Below are 7520 nucleotides of genomic sequence, written 5' to 3'. Positions count from 1 at the left end.
ACCTTTAATTAAGTAACACAAAATTGTCAAACCTCGACTTTCCACACGTGATGCTAACAGCGGCCTCCTTGTTGAAAGTCTCTTTTCGTGTACGTCACCTGACCCGGCTCATTGTTACAAATTGATTACGTGAGTTATATATATGAATTATAATGCATGACTTTTTGTAGGATCAGTGCATGAGAACAGTCAAAACTGTGTGACCAACAGTGTGACAGATTTCTGGTTCTTTTCTGGTCCTCAGTTTGCAGAGTTTTAGGTTCTTTTATTGACATTTATGGAGCAAGAACTCGTAGTTTTTGGAGACGTTTCCTCTTTTTCCAACAGAAAGAGAGTCTGAGTCAAAACTGGAGTTTCTACAAATATCATCATGTGACAATGTTTGTTCGGTCAAATACTCAACAGATATCTTCTATGATGGTGGAAAACAGTTATTACCACTCATGTATAAATATGAGGAAGGTTACAGTCTATTACAAAATCGTTTATTACAAAATCGTTTTTTCTTTCTTTTCACACTTTTCTCTGTTTTCACAAATGTATATTGTGCATCGTATAAATCTCAACTAAAGGAAGTAAAAGAATAACGCTTCCTTAATGATGACTGGAATGGAAAATCTATCTGTAGAGAATTTAAAGTCTCTGCAAGTTGATTTTTCTTTTTTTTATAATAATCTGCTTGGAAGAAATTTAAATCTAAAATTCTAAATCTGAAGAATTGGTTTAACAAAATACCCAGCAGACGTTTAAATGTTTAATTTGTTATCAATTAATTTAAAAACAATGCAAAACCCCGCCGGTCTGGCTCTAGTGTGGACGGAAAACTCTTTGCAGCGCTCGTGTTGCCTTCAGGAGGAACGAGGCGACGCGTCAGCGGGGCAGCCGGCCCGCCGCCACATTAAAGCCCGGCTACAAAGCGTCCCCGCTGCAGCTTTGTGCTTTTGTTTTGCTTGTGTCGAAGCAGCATGGTGGCCGGGGGGGGAAAAGCGTTGGTGGTCTGCCCCATGTGCCCCCTCCGGGAGGCAGTTTTCTACGCGTCCAACTAAAGCGGCTCAGTTCTCGTTTGCTGACAAATTGGAAGGCGACGCAGCGGCCCAGAGCGGATGTTCTGGATTTGAACTGTGGCGTTTGATCTAAAGATCATTCTCGATTCTTCCCCTCCCCCACTCCCCTCCCCCGTCTTTAAATGGCTTCTTCATGTGTCTGAGGTGATTAAACATTCACTGTGTTGTTTTTCCCCCCGTGCTTACGTACACTTCTTTACATTCCCACAGAACATGTGAGTTATCCTCGTTAGAAGCATCGGCAAATAACAAGTTGGCGGTGATGTTAGTTGTTTATTAACGTTTCAGGGCGACGCCGGCAGTCGGCGTCCAGCTGTGAGGCACCAATTACATTTTACTGTGAGGCTCTTGCTGGACAAAGAGTTGACTTTTATCTCTCCCCTGGATGTGTGTTCACACTGCAGCTCAGTGTTCCCATGAGAAATAATCCAAAAATGTGAATGCTGCCAAATGAGGCATGTTGATATTAGAACATAAACTCACAGGTTGTTCAACAGAAACCAAGTTTGAGAATGTTTAAATTCCTCCTCGTCTTTTCTGTTCTGTCGCGTTTTACGTCACCGTTTTTTAGCCAACGTGTTTGCGGTTTGTGTTCATTCTGTAGCTCAAATCTTTCTGACATTATATAAAAGAGAAACAGAAGGCGCCAGCCTAAAGATTAAAGCTGTGAACAGGAGGCTGCTGCTGTTAAATATACTTGTAAGAGCTCACAGTCACAGTGGAAGCGGACACGAGTCAGCTCTTCTTTACAGCCACTACAGTAAAAACGTACAGCCAGGTGTTCATGTGATTGTGTGTTGTTTCTGCAAATGTCTCGAGAAGTCAATCCCGGTGGAAAAACATACGATAGTACGCAGGAAACCTACAGGAGGATGGAACTACGGAGTCTCTGTAAATTGCTTTTGTGTTCAGTCGGAATAAAACCTTCAAATTCTCAGAGAAACTTGTGACGTTGCTGTTTTTGTTCGTGCCGCTCAGGACGAAAAATAATGCCAATGGAAAGTCAATTAGGAGTCGTTTTCGTTTTTGGACACACAAATGAAATGCATCCACGTGACTCAGCAACAGTCAGAGCAGTGATGTACTTTATAATATCAAAAAAGATGAGTGTTGGTCGGCGTGAGGAGATGTGGACGAGTCCAACAAACTTCCAATTTCAAACACAAAACCACTGTTTGACTCCGCGTTTTGGTTTTATGTTAGTGGTTTAGTTGCCTCAACCTAACTTTGTTTAGTCGCCTCAACCTAATTGTTTGTTTAGTTGCCTCAACCTAACTGTACGTACTTATTTTAAGGCCAACCATAATGTTTTCTCTGAACTTAACGATGTGGTTTTGTTGCCTGAACCTAACTTTCGCCCCGAAAAAAAAACTTGTTCCGAGGGACACCAAATAAAACAGACAATTCATGTCCCTGTACACAAAACCAATAGATTGCCTTTCGTGAGACTGAGCTGGAATATTATGATTGAAATGTAACGTGATCAAACCACAATCTACCAGAAGAGTGCAGTTACATCTATTTGAACCGACTTGGTGCGTTGCCGGATGACGTTGCATTGCTTTGCCGTGAAACTTTTTCAGCGGACAACTCCGCCTTTTTTTTCTAGCTGGAGGCTCTTCGTCCGCACCCCCCACATTACCAACGCAGTGGTCTCATTTAAATGAATGAGGAGGTAGTGAAGGGCACTTCATCCGAAGTGTTTGTCGGATGGCCGAAGCTTCACTCACAACCACAGACTGTACATAAGAAGGTGAGGTAGTCACCCATTGGTTTGTGAACTGACGTTTTGAAGACTTGAGTTTGTCATTTTGTCCGTCGCCATCTTGTTTTTAGGAACCAGAAGTGACACGAGAGTGTGGAGCTAAGTACACCTGAACGCTGAATAAAACAGTTTTAGTCTTACAATTAACTTTGGTGAAGTGAACACACTCTGTGAAAGGGTTAAACGACTGATGAGACCGGATAACGACGCGGGAACTGAATGTTCTACTGTTTTAGTTTGGTTCGTTGTGTGTTTGTTGTGTCACAAATGGGCTACAGCTGAATGTCGCTGTGCATCCCTGTGTTGCATAATGACAACAAATGACCCTTGAAGAATGTACCATCCTCAGTAAGAGTCCCAGTGTTACGTCCTGATTACCTGACCCCTCACAGGTGACTTCCTGCTCAGGTGAACCTCCTCTCAGAGTCTCTGAGTGACTCGACGAGGAGCTGAAAAGCTCGTAATTCCTCCGTTTAGTCTCCGCTCTCTCTCCTCATTAGTGGCTTCTCCTCCCCTGCCGCCTTTTTGTCGTCCGTTACATCTGTGCGAGTAATGAGCCGTGTGAGCCGTCGGTATAGTCCGCCCCCCCCCCCATCTCCATCCTCGCTTCAAACAGACAGACCAGCCCAGGTCATTTGTGAGTCGGCTGCTAAACGGCCTCCTGATCAGCTCGTCTTTTCATGTGGCAGCCAAAGAGCTCCCACGGCTAATGACACGCAGCTCTGTTTGAATGTCTCAGCGTGAGGCGGAGGGCCGCCGACCAATAACACACATCAAAACATCCCAGTTTAGTGAGGCTTTCTACAGCAACACTGTGCTGTTTGTTTGTTTTTTACATTTTAATACACAGAAATAAGAAACACTGAATACAAACAGTCTTCACACAGTTCAGTTCTGCTTCCAACAGCGAGTTGAGAAAGTTTCTCTTCAGAGGTGGAACAAGGACACGAATTCTTCCCCAAAAGTGAATTTAAACTGGAAAAAGATGTCTAAGGGCCACTGTTCATGTTGTTTTAGGTTCAGTTAAAGATGTAGAAGGAAAGAAAGAAGACTAGCAAGAAACGAAGGATTAATCTGAAAAAAGAAAAGACAAAGAAATTCTGTTGAATTCTTTTGAAGTTGTTCAGAAAACTGGCAGAAATAAAGCGTTCATGTGTTCACCACACATGCCGTTTGAAGCCCTGTTGGAGGTCGCTGTCAGGTCGCTGCAGCTCGACGTCGTCGGGGAAGTTTTACCTGAAAGTCTTTAAATGGCGGCTCGGATGAGAAGTCTCCTCTCAAAGGCTGAAAACGGCTTTTTATATCTGCTGGGTCGGCTCTTTAGCGGGAAGGTTTGCGATGGATGTGTGACGCGTGTTCAGTCTGGAGTCACTTCTGCTTCTAAAGACCTCAGCCGCTGGTCAAGAAAAGATCTCCGGTGCTGTGAGGATGAAAAACAGAAGCGCTGTCACGTTTATCGTGGACATGAGACTCGTTTCATCTGTTATACATGTTTTTAATTTCAAATGTGCACCTAAAGGTTGTTACATTGTGATGAAAAAGATGCGATCAAATGTGATATTTGAAAATGCACCTCGACACTGATTAACCTGCTTCTTCTTCTTCTTATTATTATTATTATTATTATTATTATTATTGGACCAGTGAAAGGTTCCTCACAGTAACTTTTAAGTATGAAAATAAAAGAATTTGGTCTCCACATTACAGCAGTTAGACTTCCACACAGAGGACAGTGAATCTGATTGAAACCCTCTCACACGGCGCTGGATTTGAACTTCACCACCAGGGGGCAGCATGAGCCAACAAGTCCCCGAGAGGAACCCGAGGAGCCCTCTGCGAGAACGAGGACTGAACGTTAGAATGTCTTAATAGAGTTAAACTCTGTATCTTTGTATTCAGAGCTGAGGTTTGAAGTTATGCCATTTTATTTTCCTAACTGTGTGCTTGATTTTATTTTCTAGTTTTATACTTTTTCATTTCATTGTAATCTAATTTATTTCTATTCCCTTTATAATAATGTTCTCGTGTTTAATCTCTGCTGAGTTTTACATTCATGGAGCTTTATTTCAGATATTGTGTCTCTTGTGTCCGTGGAGTCTAGTTTTTCTTTGGAGGGAAACATTTTAATTCTCATTATTCTGAAGAATACCAGAATAAATACATTTCATGTTTACGCATTCTGATTTCACAGTGAACATCTTGAATATGTAGGGTTATCTTAGTGGTTGTGTGTTCTTTTATTCGTAAAACTTGTATCACACGAACTTAAATGTGACTCAACAAAACAATTCAGCTTCAGCGTGACTTACACCTTCCTATTAGCAACACAGTGAAGGAAGGCCTGGTGTGTGCAGGTGTAATCTTCAGAGCGCTCTCCTGAGGAGACGCCCTCGCTGTTCTTACATCTTTACCACCAGAGGAGCAAACATGTTGATCACGAGGAAGGTCTCAGAGGAACGTTCTCATCCTGTCTCTGAACCGACAGATTCCTGTTTATAAACTCTCTGATCTTACGGGGAAAAGACAAAAACATAGATAATAATGTTTACATTCAGGTAAAGTCTTTTTAAGCTGCTCTTCATCCAGAAACGTGTTATATTTGCATGTTGCGTCTGTATGTTGCTACTCTTAGCTGTTCTGATAACAGTATCATCATAATGATGTTATGCTCTTATTATTACTTCACTCCGTAGTGATGATGCTGCTGCTGCCAGGAGCTGAGCTCTCCTCCTCCCTCCGGAGCTCCGACTGCAGGTCCAAGGCTGCAGGTGAAGCCGGATCTGGGTCTGTCCACGGTGGACCGGTCTCTGCTGGAGGATCTGGGTCTGTCCACGGTGGACCGGTCTCTGCTGGAGTCTGAGCTGAAGGAGGTTCTGGTGAACCTGTATGAGTTCATCTGGTTTCACCAGAATCCGACCCGGTGGCTCCGATGACGAGCATCAAGAACAACTCTATAGAAACAGACCATCTTCTCTCTGATGGTCTCTTTACTGATGGAGGTCTGATAGAGGATCAGGACTACACTGAGACTGGTTCATATAGAGGATCAGGACTACACTGAGACTGGTTCATATAGAGGATCAGGACTACACTGAGACTGGTTCATATAGAGGATCAGGACTACACTGAGGCTGGTTCAGGACCAGTTAAAAGTTCCTTACAGTCACTGTTCAGTACTTACAGTACAGACGGAACGATAACACCAGAGGAGCTATTTTCTTTTATCTACGATTGAGGAATGTTCGTAGCTGCAGCAGTCGACGGCTCCCATTTGAAACTGTGTGGTGAACTTCCATTAGCGATAATTGAGTCCCACTCCAGTGAGATGCTAACGGGGGAGGAGGGGAGGAGGGGGGGTGTTGTTATTAAAATGCCTTCCCCTCTAATGTGCAGGTAAGGACCCCTCGTCCAGGCCCGCTGCCAGAGCCGCCTCTCGCTTTTTAAGTGAGCGCCTTCATTGAGACAGATTTAGCTCAATTAAAGCGCTTTACCTCTGCCAAGAGTGTTTCACGCCGTCGGAGCTGCTGGCTTTTTCAATTAGCAGACCTCACCACTGATCCTATTACTGACTGCTGCGCCGTCAACATAACCTCCTACGTCCGTAATGGAGATCAAGCATTGTTTAACAAAACACGAGTAAACAAACAGACGAATGAACAGATGAAATGAGCCTGAAAAATTAACAAAAAAAACAATAAAGGTGGTGTTTCGTACACCGAAATATCTCGACAACTACTGGATGGATCAAATGAAATGTTTGTGCAGACAGTTCGTGTTCCCCAGAGGATGAAACTCACTGACTTTACTGATCCGTTGACTTTCTCTAGCGCCACCACGAGGTTAATATCTGTTTTTGGAGGGAAATATCTCAGAAACTACTGAATGTATTGGGTTGACATTTGGTACAAACATTCATGTTCCCCTGAGGATGAACCAGAATCACGTAAATGACTATCCTCCTGCACCTTCATGGGGTCAAAGTTTTACTTTGTTCAAAACTTTCCTTCCTGCAAAACTGACAAAAAAAAATGACATTTCTATCAGCCTATATTTAGTTCAGCCTCATTTGTGTTGTGTACTATTATTGTTTGTTTGTGAAGGAACTTATAATACTTGTACAGGAAGTGACCATATCTGGACTGAGGAGGAGTGACGTTGAGACCTGTCAATCACTGTGTAGCCCCGCCCCTAAAGCATCCCCTGCTTTATGGTCTGTTTGACTCTAAATGGACCATCATTTACTAAATGAACATCATGCTGTATTGAAGAAGACTTGAAACTAGAGATTGAGACCATAAACTCATGTTTACAATGTTTACTGAGGTAATAAATCAAGAGAGAAGTAGAGTCATTTTCTCATAGACTTCTATACAACCAGAGGAGTCGCCCCCTGGTGGACATTAGAGAGAATGCAGCTTTAACACAGAACCTTTGGCTTCACTCTGCAGAACCGGAGGTCACCACCTGGCTCGGACACGTTTCTTTTATGTACTTTCGCTGTGGTTCTTTATCTAATCAGATAAATAAGGATTTTTTTCACCCAAAACAAACAAAAACAGGATGGCAACAATCACACTGCCCCCTTCAAGGTGCACCTGAACACATTCCCACAAACAAACATCACATTGCTTTTGTAAAAACATCAGCTGACGAGAAGTAAAAAATGTGAGTCTGTGTGTGTTCTTTTTACA

The sequence above is a fragment of the Pholis gunnellus genome, assembly GCF_910591455.1.
Source record: "Pholis gunnellus genome assembly, chromosome: 19".
NCBI lineage: Eukaryota > Metazoa > Chordata > Actinopteri > Perciformes > Pholidae > Pholis > Pholis gunnellus.
The sequence above is the reverse complement of the archived record's forward strand: the minus strand, read 5'-3'. Positions refer to the sequence as shown.